Source organism: Lontra canadensis, unplaced genomic scaffold (assembly GCF_010015895.1).
Source record: "Lontra canadensis isolate GAN:19392208 unplaced genomic scaffold, GSC_riverotter_1.0 scaffold120, whole genome shotgun sequence".
Lineage (NCBI taxonomy): Eukaryota > Metazoa > Chordata > Mammalia > Carnivora > Mustelidae > Lontra > Lontra canadensis.
The window spans coordinates 4,144,790-4,157,758 of NW_022631114.1; the positions used below are offsets into that span (position 1 = coordinate 4,144,790).

A 12,969-nucleotide genomic window follows, 5' to 3' on the forward strand; every position below is an offset into this window, starting at 1 on the left:
GCAGGCGACGGCCTCCGCACTCTGAGGGAAAGAGGCGGAAGGAAAGACAGACTCAAAGCAAAGATAAAATTCAGGACCCGATGTCCACTCTGGCTTCAGACGGCCGCTGCTGCAGGCTGCCTTCAGGATTGTGGTCAAGTGTTTTATTCTTTGAAATACTTTCCTAAAGATAAGTAAGTTTAAAACAATGAAAAAAGGTTCTTCAGGAGGACTTAATGGCCTATTATGTGCAGCAGACCAAAAATAAATAAATAAATAAAAGAAAGAAATGAAAAGAAAACTATGACAACAACCCTGCCTCATGAAGCTCACGAAATTCCAGGTGGTCACAGAAGCTGTGAAGAAAAGGCACGAAGGCGCCGACAGTTCTAGGGCTGCTATTTCATATGGGGTGTCTCATGGGGCTCTCTCATATAGGGTTACTCTCATAGGGTTACTCTGAGCAGACATCCAGACAAAGGGAGGGACTGGGCCACACAGCCCTCTGGGAAGAGCACAGTAAAAGGCTCAGGGAACTGCAGTGCAAAGGCCCAGGGGCGGCAGTGAGCTCACCTGTCCTGGACCAGCCAGGACGCCGGTTTAACAGAGTGAGGTGCTGGTCAGAGAGGTGACAGCAGGCTTGCAGACAGCGACCCGAGACAGACCCCTGGGTGCAGGCGATCGTCCTTCTGCCCCATGTCAAGCGTTGGTGGGGCTGGTTAGGTAAGATCGACAATACCTGCACACATGCTTTTCCAACACGATCTCTCCACGTACAATCAAAAGGACGACGGGTTCCTTTCTCTGTGTCAGTGATGAGGAAACTGAGATTCACTTACAGATCTGTTCAAGGCCACAGAATAAATTTCCCATCCAAAAGCTCATCTGCTTCTTGTTGCAACTGTCCTGCGAGGTCAAAACCCCCATCTCATCGCAGCTGGTTGCCGTGGAAATGATGGCTGGGGTCACAGAGGTCCGATCTCTCAAATGGAAAAGCAGTTTCATGACTCACGAACGCTCTGGCTAGGGCAAGTCCACGCCCCTGATAAATGTCTGGTCGCGGGAGCCAGCCAGAGCGGCAGCATTTTCTCCCACCTAAAATAAAATGTTTCCCAAACATTTTCTTGGGGAAACATGTTTTGCACACTAAGGCAACCCTAGAAACACTTACCGGTCCTCCTCTCTCCCCACCTTTCTGCCTTCTGCCTCATAGACTCTTGGGGACAGAGGAGGAAAAAACCCCGACCTGTGCTCAGACTAACTGAAATCAGAGCCTCAGCTAGAATCCATACCTGCGACACATACCGTGGAACTTCAGTGAGTTGGTTCCCACCAATGCTTACTGGCCTGAATACCCTTTACTGCGACAACGAGTTTGCACGATGGAACCAGGAACTGTGGGGCCCCCCACCCACAGCCAGAGAAGAGACCGTCACCCAAGAGATGTTCCATCGCTAATGGTTATGCTCTACGTGAGCCTCACCGGGAGCACTGGGGACAGTAAGCAGGAGGTCCGCTCACTCTCGGTCAGGGTGGGTCTGTGTGTGGAAAGAGCAGTGGCCAAGGGCCAAGGCCTCTGAGGAGCTCCTGGGGCTTCGATCCCATCTGCACATCTTGGGCTATGAGACCCCCGCCCCCTTTCTGGAAAAGACTCGAGTACAGCAGAGGGTTTTATGGGATGCCAGATGTCAGTCGCCGGGTCAGGGACGTGGCCTGAGGCCACTGGTTTGTACAAGGGTGTGGACTATATGCTAGGCCTGGCAGTGGCTCCTGAATGAACAAAACTAGACCTGTCCCCTGGAGGTCATGTACTAGAAGATGGAGGGAGGCAGACCATACAATGACCATCCTGATTAATGTGTCGTTAACAACTGGGCCACGTGCTCTGAAGGCAGGAAATGTAGTTCTGTGGTGGCATCTAACAGAGGAAACTGATGCAGACGGGGGGCGGGCAGGGAAGGCTTCCCCGGGGAAGGACCGTCTGAGCTGAGCGCTGAACAATGAGTAGGAGTGACAGACACATACCCTCCGGAGACAGCAGGAACCACTCAGAGGCAGCCCACCGTGACTGCTGCCCACTCGGGAACATCTTCAACAGGACTTCTGGGGGCTCTGCCTTGCCTTGTGACAATTTTCCCACAGCATCAGACCATTTTACTGGAGAAAGACTATAACTGGTTTCTCTTCCATGAAAGTTTAGCAGGATGTTGGAACCCAGCAGGGAGATGTTGGACTAAAGGACACGCATTTTCTCTCCTGTCCCAGATGTCACGACGTGCATGTACACACACAACCGAAATGACGGTTTCACCCTTCCTGCATGTGAACAGATCCAGTCTATTTTTCTTACGTGGCTGTGACAGATCCTCTAATAAAGGGTCACAACCCGTAATTTGAAAAACGCAGGGATAAAGAACCATTATAGAAAGGAGATATTTCTGTGTTATATAGCTGGAACCGCCCGAAAAGGGAAAGGCAAGAGAGAGAGAGAGAGCGGGGTTTCCAGAGGGGACATATGTCCCAGTCCAACCCCAGGCAGCAAGGGAAGCCCCCGGATGCAGAGAGCACAGAACAGGAGGGGCATAAGTTACAGGCTGGAGTGAAATAACCAAAAAAACAGACATAATGTCTGAACATCCCGACTTTTAAAAAATGCCATCCATACGTCGTCTTGTACTTCCGCCGCCTCTTTAAAATTTGTAGAAAGCACTTCGCAAATTAAGAGCTTTCGAAAACAGACACACAGAAGCAAGTCTAGAGATCATGCACTTGGGCCAGCCAGAAGCAGTGGGCAGGATATATCCCGGAGATAGAGAACTTTACAGGACAAGCCAGAGACCGGCTTCATCCCCAAAGACGATGGGAAAACAGCTGGCAGTCACAGAACCCGACAGCAGAAAGTGGGCATGACCCCAAGAAGGCCCGAGAAAACTGCTCTTTTATTAAATGAGGTCATGAAAATATTGAGGAAGAAACCGATTTCCAGAAGATAGACTTTTCTGAGAAGGAGGGACTGAGTGGCCTTGGGAGTGCCGAAACCTAAGATTCTGAAAGACTGAGACTCTTCCTGATGGTGTCTGTGCAGACAGGATGAGGCACCTGTCGGGGCCCTCCCCCCTCACTGCAGCCCCTCTTCCACCTGCGAGAGGAGAGGAGGGGGCCATGGGTAAGTTAACCTGTGTCTGCGACTCCTAGGAAACACTTGGAAAAAATAATAAGCCCAGGATCAGTCTCTGCTTGCCTCAAGCAGGGGGACGGTGTGATACCATCACACTCCCAAGCAGGAGAGGCGGAGGGGAGAGCAGAGGGGAGGTTTGCTCAGAAGCACGGGCACCGCTGCTGGCAAGAGGAAGGGTCAGGACGGAGCCTAGGCTGGAACACGGGAGTTTGAGGGGCCTGTTCTCAGATGGTGTAAGTTTCACTGTGGGTTATGATCAGCGAGGCCCCTCAGTTTCTTTCTTAAACTGGTTTCGAATTTCTCAGGTGAGGAAGCACAGCACCCAGCAGCCTGACTTGCAGGCCAGGGGGTGCCTCCCTCCACCCTTCCGCCCTGTCCCTGCCCCACCCTGAGGGCCGGCAGGCGCCAGCCGCAGACACAGATGCCCTCCTTCTGCTCAGAAGGGGGTGGGGACAGAGGGTCGCCGTGCAGGCCGTGTGTATGTGGACAGGGTGGGAACGGGTTTCTGGCCCCATCTCTGCATTCTCACGTCCCGGTGAGCCCTGGAACCCACCCTGTCGCATCTGACAGCTGGAAGACTCTCTTTTAGGGGCCGCTCAGCGTCTTGTTCCCGCTCACACGTGCAGTCCTGGGGGACTGCTCACTGCCTACGACAGCCGTTCTATTTTGGGTCAACTTACTGTAAGGAAGTTGTTCATGTTGGAGGAGACATTCTCTGCCTTCTGTCTTCCCCAAGTTGTGTGGCACAGGACGGCAGGGAGAGGATGCCAGTCCTGAGAGAGCACGCAAGAAGGAAGGCGGCCTCTGGTCCGGAACTACACACGTGGACGAGATGAGTTTGTGACCCAGGGTCAGAAAGAGCCCCAGAGAAGGGGCATTTGGGCTGTGTCCTGAGGCATGACCAGGAGCCTGCTAGGCCCTGGGAGGGCTACACTGGAAGCTGCAGTGGGATGGCGGGAAGGGGGTGTGGAGACAGGGGTGACAGAGGAGAAGGCCAGCCTGTGCCCAGCACCGAGTCTCAGCCTCGGCTCAAGCGCTCACACTGCATTCTCCGCGCTCCGGGAGCACAGAAGCTTTGAGCAGGTGAGTGCTGACCAAATCTGCACTCCAGGAAGTGACTGTGGCTGTGGGGAGAAGGACGGATGCTCAGAGGGAGAGCCTCCAAAGTAAGGGGGTAGATAGATGATCCCCCAAACACCTGCCCTCTCCACTCCCTGCTCAGGAAGACCCTGCCCACACCCGAGGACGAGTCCCAGGTCCCCAGAAGCACATCTTTTCTGATCTAAGCCTACTGCTCGTGGCCCTGAACCTGTGAGGAGTCTCTGCTCTCCTCCAGCGTGCGTGGCCCCGCTCTGTCCCCTGAGCCTGTCCCGTCTTCTCGACAAGGAACCACAGCAGAACCCAGGGCCCCAGTGTGGCTTCGCTTGTTTATGGCTGAGATCTCATTCCCGTTCTTGCCAGCCTCGTTCCTCTGCCTTCTACAATCTACCCGTGAACCCTTAGTAAACCGAGCCCTCCACCCATCTGTGCAGAGCCTGGGCTGTGCGTATGGACAAATGAGACCTCATAACACTGCAAGGCAGGGCTGCTTTTCAACGTGGCCACCTCCTCCAGGAGGCCCTCCCGGTGTCCCCCGCTATGGCCTTTCGCTACAGCATTCCTCTTCCCTCTTCCTCAATCACAGCTCCTACCCTCTGATAACCGAACTCAAAATTCTGCCGAGGAAGGAGCTAAGTTCCCCCTTGAAAACAGAGATGATCGCGTGTGCCCTGCCAAAGTGCCGAGTGCGTTCAGCAGATGCCCGAGACCTCACGGTGCCTGTCTCTATGTCCGTCTGCACCTGGGGACGCACTCACGAAATCCCCTTCACCCAGCTCTGCCTGCAACTTCCCTCCTTGCCATGTTGGATGCACCCTTCTTGGTGTGGACATCAGTGCCTAGGTGGAGGCGATGGAAACCAAGAAGGGGACAAGCGCTGCGTTCTCCCCATGGCGCCCTAGCTCTGAGCACAGGGCGGGGCTGGCCTCCCTCTGCGGGCCCTCCCCCAGGCCCTGCGCAGGCCCAGGTACACCCCCGTGCTCCTTGCACACGCACACACAATGCCTGCCCGCAGCTCTCTTTGCTGTCTGGTCTGTTTGCTTGCTTGCTTGCTCTTTCTGCTTCTAGCCGGGGGCCTAGCCTTGAACCTGCCACACGGTGTATGTTTAATAACGCAAAGAAGTAACGCACAAGTGCAGCCGTTTGCAACCAGGGCAGTGCCCACAGCCTTGGCTCATTCTGCGACTGCTTGCACAGGTCCACGGCAGTGCTAGGCTCTGGCCCTCCTCTCCTGCCTGAGCTGGTCTCTGCTGGGAGCGGAGGCCAGCCCAGGGAAGGAAGCAACACTGCTCCGCACCCAGAACCCTCGGATCATCACCCTGAGGCCTCCTGGGCAGGGGGGGGCGGTCCCCTTCTAGCCTTGCAACCACGCGAACCAATGTCCAGGGGTAAGAGAGGGTGGGGCCCAGGGCAACCACCTCAGGGGAGAAGAGCCCGGAGCAGAAGGGACGGACCAGACCCCCACCGGGGCCTCATGAGTCTCCACTTGCAGCCCCAGCAGGAAAGGGTCCTAAGCCTGGTAGTGAGAAGACAACTTCCTGCTACTCATCTCTGCCAATGCACGCTGCAGACGTCCCCCTGCCCACCCCACAGCCATTACCACCTGCTCCCCAGTCACACCGACCTCAGGCCCAACAATTTCTTCTTGTTTTCTTTTCCCGCCTTTGACTGACGTGGTTCCGTGCTTCCTCTGCGGCACCTGCTTCCTTCACAGACCAAGCTCTGCGGTGTGATGCTTCTTGAAGCCAGACCGTCTTCTCCACCCCAGCAGGCTCCCGAGCTACTTCTAACCTTTCCAAATCCTGTTCTTCCTGGTGGAGCATCCGCAGTCCCCATCCCCCTGCCACCACCTGCCCTGATCTCATCCACACTGCGCAATGGCACAGTGGCCCTCGGGCGCAGAGACCAGCTGGTGATCATAAGCACACGTGGTCCACGGGGCCCAGACGGAGGCCGCGGGCAGCACAGGTGAGGAAGCCCACGGGAGGCCCTGCTCTGTGGCCTGAGGTCGGGGACCCGTTCCAGCTACCACGGGGGTCCTAAGTGCCACCCGGGATGGCATTTCCAAAGCAAAGCTCTTTCTAGTCTCCTAATCACCAACCCTAAAACTGATCTTTTGGAAAAGGCCTTTCCTAACCAGGGACCTGCTTGCATTTGGGTGACTCGTTCAGTTAAATTTGATTTAAAAGAGTGCCACATTTCCAAAGGACACCATTTCTTCCTTAAAAATTTCCTCTTACTAAGCCTCATCTTTAAGGCAACAATGATGTCAATCTATGAAAAGGAACCTTCAAAGGGTTAATATCACAAAACATATGAAAACCCGAGTGCTCAGGGACATACCCATGTGGTCCCTATGTCAGTGACCTCAGGTGAGAACGGTCCCTGGGCAGATCAGGACTTGGCTGCCATGTGTCCCCGAGGACAGCCTGGTTGTCCACACCCACAGGTGTACGAGGGGAAGGAAAGTGACCCACGCCGGCAGATTTGGGGGGTGGGGAGCCCAGGGGGCAGGAAGCTTCTGGATTCTGCACTTGCTGTTGCTCTATCATGGCTGTGCTGTGTTGTAGTCCTTCGCTCCAATCTTCCCCGGGAAGGACGGCTTAAACAAATTGAAAGCTAGTCTGTGTAAAACAGAGCAGCCCCTTCTGGGAAAGCAGCCAAGAAGGGAAATAGAATGTATTTTAAATCAAAGGACAAAGCTCTCAGATTTATTTTAACCTCCTGGTTGATCTCAAATGGAATGTAATTTTACTATGCTTAAGAGAAAAGAAAAATCCCTAATATTTTTCCTCTAGAAGGTCATAATGCTGCAACATGAAAGGGGAGACTGGGGCAAGGCTGGGACCACAAACAAATATATCCATTTAGTGACAAAGACATGTAAATAATACTTTGTTATTTCTTGTCACTGGATAGCTGGTAGGACAGGAAGTTTCGCTCACCCATGAGAAGCTGTCTCCTGGAATAAGAAATCCTACACAACTCATTTTTAAAGAAGAAAAAGGAAGAAATTCGAAGAAGAGATTAGAAGTCCTTTAATCACTTAATGAAAATAAAAGAAAAAAAATCGGATGTTAGAGGGTACGTACCCTTAATTTATTTAAAATGACTGGTGCCATCAAAGTAGCTACAAAAACGCCGTGAGACAGTTCTGCTTTGTGTTAAGAGGCATAGGCCTGGCTGCAAACCATGGAATCTTCGTCTATCTCTTTTCCAAATTTTAAACGGAAACTCTTCATTTTTCCCCTAAGTGACAGTTTCTAATTATAATGACTCTAGTTTGTTGCACGTGGTCTCTACTGATCACCTATTTTATCCCAAATGTTAGGAGAAGTATCAAAGTGAAGAGAATTGAAACTGACACATGGAAGGTACAGGCAGAGAAAAAGGGAGCCTATTAACCAGGACCACAGGACAGACACCTCACCCAAACCCAAGCCACACTGTACAATCATCCTGGAAAATATATATTATTATTACTGTGCCCATTTTATAGATCGGGGAATGGAAATTTAGAGGTTAACATGAAACATGATGGTACCACAGTGCAAACCCAGCTCTCTCTCTTCCCAATGCCGTGCTCCGTCCACTGTGGCCAACGACTCACTTTAAAGGCATTTAAGGGAAGCATCAAAGGCACCCCAGGGTCTGTGCAGGTCCCACTTCTGCTGGCAAGCACCCTCTCGCCTCCCCAGCACCCTGATGGCTGGTGGGATGGAGTCTCTGAGTTGAAGCCGTGTGCCTGTCTCTCGAATGCAGACATCCCCTGTGATCGGAGGCAGAAGGAACCAGGGACACTTTCTCTGCAAGTGTGGGAAGATCTCTTCACCACAGCCCCTAGCCTCCAGCCACCGCTCAGGAGTTTCCAGTGATGGAGAAGTCATTGTTTCAAGAGGAGCCTGTTTCACCAGACAGCTGGAATTGCTGGCACCAGCTTCCTTATACAATAACAAAATCTGCCTGCCTGTGACTTCCACTCTCCCGAGTCTCCAACAGAGAGGAAAAAAATGAGACTTCAGCCTCTTTTCTGTGGCCGCCTTCCAAATATTTGGACATCACGATTCCATTTCCCCCTTCTAAGGCCTTCTGTAAAAACATGCCGTTATTTTAAGTGCTCCTCATCAGATGTGTTTCCGGCCCCCTCACATCTGAGTCACATCATCCAGACCTACTCTAGCTTATGAGCATCTTGGAAAACCCTGTGCCCGGAGCGGAGGAGAGGAGCTCAGGTGCGGCATGCCGGCGTGGACAGCGCGAGCCACCATCTGAATGGTTCTGGATGCTTGAGTTCGACTGATTAAAGTTCAAGACCGTTCTACTTTAATAGCTTTATCACCCTCCTGGCTACTGACCTGATTTAGGTCCTCGGTTTTTCTTTCCTACTTGTTGGAAGGTTTGGGGGAAGGACATTAGAAGGTTTGTTTTTTAATGTTGGCTGGGGGGCAAGGAAACAGGCCTCCTTCTTTGGAAGACAATTTGGCAATTGATATAAAAAGAAAAACCCTTAAACACATGCCTTGCCACTGACCCTGCAGTTTCACTTTTAGGGATTTTTTTCAGGCAAGTAATTAGGGGCATATAACGATTTACCTCGATGGATGTTTGCTAGAAACCCTCTCTAGGTCCTACAATGCAGGATAAGTTCAAAGGGCTTAGGCAACCGGTTACATCACTGTCATTAAAAATGCTGTCCAGGAAGTATTTATGGACATGAGGAGGAGTTTATGATAAGACACTCCCAGGAAGAGGCAGGTGAAGTCCAGTGTAGTGCCGCATGGAGGAAAATGTTGATGTAAGCGGCTGGTAGGGGCTGCTTGTGGCCTGTCCTGTCCTGAGCCATCCCAGGAGGCTGAGGGAGGAGATAGGCAGGAGGAGGGAGGAGGGTGGCATTCTCCATGACAGACTCGGGGAGAACGCTGAGGGACTATTACCAGGACAGAGGACCATGTGTGGGTAGACTTCTCAGCGAATCCCCCAAATCCTCAGCAGTGTTACTTGCCTGGAGGACTACGGGGCATTTTGTAACGTCTCACAAAAACACCGAAAAGCCCCGGAGCTGACTCAGACATGGTGTCTGGGGCCCCAGGCCTCCTGTACCTGGGCCTGGCCCATCTGGCCCACCTTAGCCAGGTGGGTAAGCACACCTGGACACACGCCTAGCACAGGTGCGGGGACAGGTAGTGGCAGAGTCGCAGGGGTTACTGTGGGCGGGTGGGGTGTGGGGCACCTGTGAATAATCTTATTTTTGCTTATCTGAATTTCTTAACTTTTCCACAAATAACATGTTGCTTAAAAAGATGCTTCCCCGAAGGCTACTCAGCCACTTAGTTTCCTAGTGACAATGCTGTGCGGAGCCCCGGGCCTTGGGCCTGGGTCACAGTGAGGCGCACGGAGCTTGCTGTCCCACAGCCGTCACACAGGGACCCCTGGACAATGCAGCTCGCAGGGTACACGGCACAGAGAGATATCAGGGAGGAGTGGTCGACCCTAAAAAGCAAGGAGACCCTGACCCAGGCTACAACATGGATGACCTTGGAGGATGCTGTACCCAGTGAGAGACGCCACTCACGGAAGGACAAGAACCGTGTGATCCCACTTATCTGACGGTTCGAGAGGAGCGGAGCAGACAGGAAGTAGAACGGTGGCCACCAGGGACTGGGGGAAGGGGAACCGGCTTTCGTGTTTCATGGGCAGAGTTTCAGTCTGGAAAATTAGAAAGTTCTAGAGATGGACGGAGGGATGGTTGCATGACAGTCTGAGTGTGCTTCATGCCGCTCGACCGTACGTATAGAAATGGTTAAAATGGTAAATTTTTATGGTATGTGTATCTTACCATGATTTAAAAAAAAAAAAAAAGTACAATGCTGGATCCCAATAAATCCCTCCGAAGGAGAAAAGGTCAGGGGAGCGTTTCTCCCGACTCTGCAGCCATGCTGGATAAATACACAAGTGGTTCATCTCATCTTTCTTCCAGCAGGTGGGAAGCAGAAAAGCTAAAACGTTTCCATTAGCATCCACGGCAATGCACATGGCGAAGGAGGCTCTATTACACATTTCGCCATTCCCGTGTCATTCATCTTCGCCTGAACGTAAGCAATTTCTGTTTTGAGAAATCTACTGTCTCGGGTAATGAGGCAGCAGTGGGCAGGGCAGGGGCGGGAGAAGACACCGCGACGGATGGGGGGGGACCTCCCAGACAAGCCAAAATGTAATCAGCGCGCCCCCTTCTCCACTCTCTCCCCATCCGTGTCTCTCGGAGGCCTCACCCCCTTACACAACGTTATAATGGAACATGAGAATGACACCACGGTTTCAGAAAGGCAAAAAAAAAAAAAAAAAAAAAAAAAAGCCAACAAAAAACCTCTCAAAGGATACTTCACCATCTGGAGAACGAGCGCTTCCTAGGAAGGACCCCATCCCCAGCCGGCCCCAAAGACAGACCTGGGCCTTCCCACCCTGTCCAGCCTCTGTTCTTCAACATCTGCCATCCTGGGCCATCCTGCCTGCTAATCTCATCAACCGGATTGAGAGAAGCAGCCGAGGACACAAGAGAAGAGAATGCAGGAGGGACAATTACTGGGAAAGACTAATTTTTCAAAACAGAAAGCTTTTTCTGTACCCAGGGGGGAGAAAAGATAAAATTCGTCCCCAACAGGTTTTCAAAAAAACAAAGAAAAAAAATCCACTCTCTTTGAAACACTTTGAAAATCAGCACTAGAAACAAACTTCAGGGGCTGAACTGGAAAGAATTGGTCCGGGCACCTCGGGGCCAAAGGCCTTCCACTCCAGACGTGAAATCTGCAAGGAGGGAGGCGAGAACCCAAAGACGTATTCCTACCCCCTCTCCAAGGCAGGGTGACTGGCGATCCTAATCTGGGAAGAGAGACTGAAAGGCAACAGAAAGACACAGTTAAAACAACAGAATCAAGGGCGCTCAGAGCGCAAAGTGTCTCTGTTTCACACAGCAGGAAAATGGAACAGCAAACTAGTCACCATTTTTCTAAGGCCAGACACCTGGGGTGGTGCTGAGTCCCGAGACCCAGGGTCCGGCTCGGGATGCTGTCCTGTTCTTGTCCCCACTCCCTGTGCTTCTCGAAGACCGCTCTCACATTCTAGCTGCGATGTGGCCACTATTTCAGAAATGGCAGAAACGCTGGAAACAGGACATGGGGAGAGCTGACCCAACGCGCTCAGGAGTTCCCGAACCTTGCGGCTCCTCCTCAACTTCTAGAAAGCAGTCGTCCTGGAAGAATGTGTTCACTTGAGAATGCTGAGCTCCCTCCCTGAAGCCAGTGGACTCCTTGGCAGCACGGGGCGGGGGGGGGGGTGGTTAGCAGGACTCTCCCCACAAGTGTGACCATGGCCTCCTCTGCAGGGCACCAGGAAGCCCCACTCTGGGAGCGAAGGAAACAGCACAACCTCCTTCCTTCAGCCGACCAGCGGGGAACTGTCGGACTTGTAAGCTGCCTGTGCTGCAGACCAGTGCAGGTCCACGGAGGGAGACGGAGGAGTCACTGAGGGACCGGGGGGTTTAGGGAGCTTCCACAGGAGGATTCCCGGCCAGCATGACCTGAGCGAGGTCAAGAGTGGCCTGTGTCACAGCCGCATCCGGTCTCCCTGATGACAGTGATCTCTCCTCCCAGTTCCTAGACCTTCTTCACGGACAGGGTTTCGACTGGAGAACTTGGTGAGGAAATCACAGGTCCGCAAATGCGGACAAGGCTGCTTATAAATTTGGCTGCTGGTGTTCACCTTGATGGTTCTGCTCCCGCATGGCGTTCACAGAGCGCTTCTCGGCTGTGCTCTGGCTCAGGGCGCAGCCGGAGCCAGAGCACATCAAGCCCCATGAATCTACAGCTGGAGCACGTGTGACCGAGCTTCCAACAGGCCCCTGCGTCCAGGCCTCCCCCCGGCCACAGCTACTTGCCTGGCATGTGTTATTGAAATTCCAGATTCTACCCAAAAGCAGGCTGGGCTGAAACAGGAAATCAAGCTAAAACAATGACCTGGGCTTTCGTGGTCATGGCTGACCCAAGAGCAGAGGTATCCAAAGAGGGGCCAGGTCAGACACCTTTCCGGGGTAAAGAAACAGTAGAGATTTTCAAGTATTTTTCCTAATCCCTTTTACTACCATATTTAAAGTATGCTTTGGAATGCATTAGTAGATTAGAGTGGTAATATGTGTTTAATCTAGGAGTATTTTAACATAGGCAGAGGAACAGTGATCTATACTCAGAATATTTTTTGCTAATAGGGTGTTTGGTCAAAGAAGCTGCAGCCGTTGCCTGGGACGCACCACTGCTTTCTTTACTCCAGCTCCTACATCCGTCAGTGGGTTTTGGGGCCATGCTGGAAGACACAAGACTCCTATATTCAGCTTCATGCTGCCTCCTCCCACCCATCTGTCTACAACTGCTAGATAGCCAACACCTAGAACACAGGAAGCTACTGAGTTTCTGAGCAACCCACTTTACACGGCGGCAAGTGTGATGAACGGTGGTTCCTTCCAGACCACAAAATTCTGGCAGTGCCCATCATTCCTGCGGAAAACAGGCTTCGTAACCATAGCAAAATAACTTCTAAAGGAAAAACTCAGATGTATGCTGATTCGGTGAGAAAAAAAAGGTCACAATGAAAACAGATAAAGTCCTTTCGCAAAATAAAAGGACATGGGGCCTTTGTCAAGAGTTATGGGTAACGACTCAGAAAAG

The 12,969-nt window shown here is 52.2% G+C and overlaps 1 protein-coding gene across 1 annotated transcript in view; it reads right to left on the reverse strand.

Annotated features, from left to right (window-relative positions):
* Positions 1-12,969, reverse strand: part of GALNT2 (polypeptide N-acetylgalactosaminyltransferase 2) — a 180,376-nt gene that overhangs the window by 65,043 nt on the left and 102,364 nt on the right. The gene's annotated exons all lie outside the window — the stretch shown is intronic.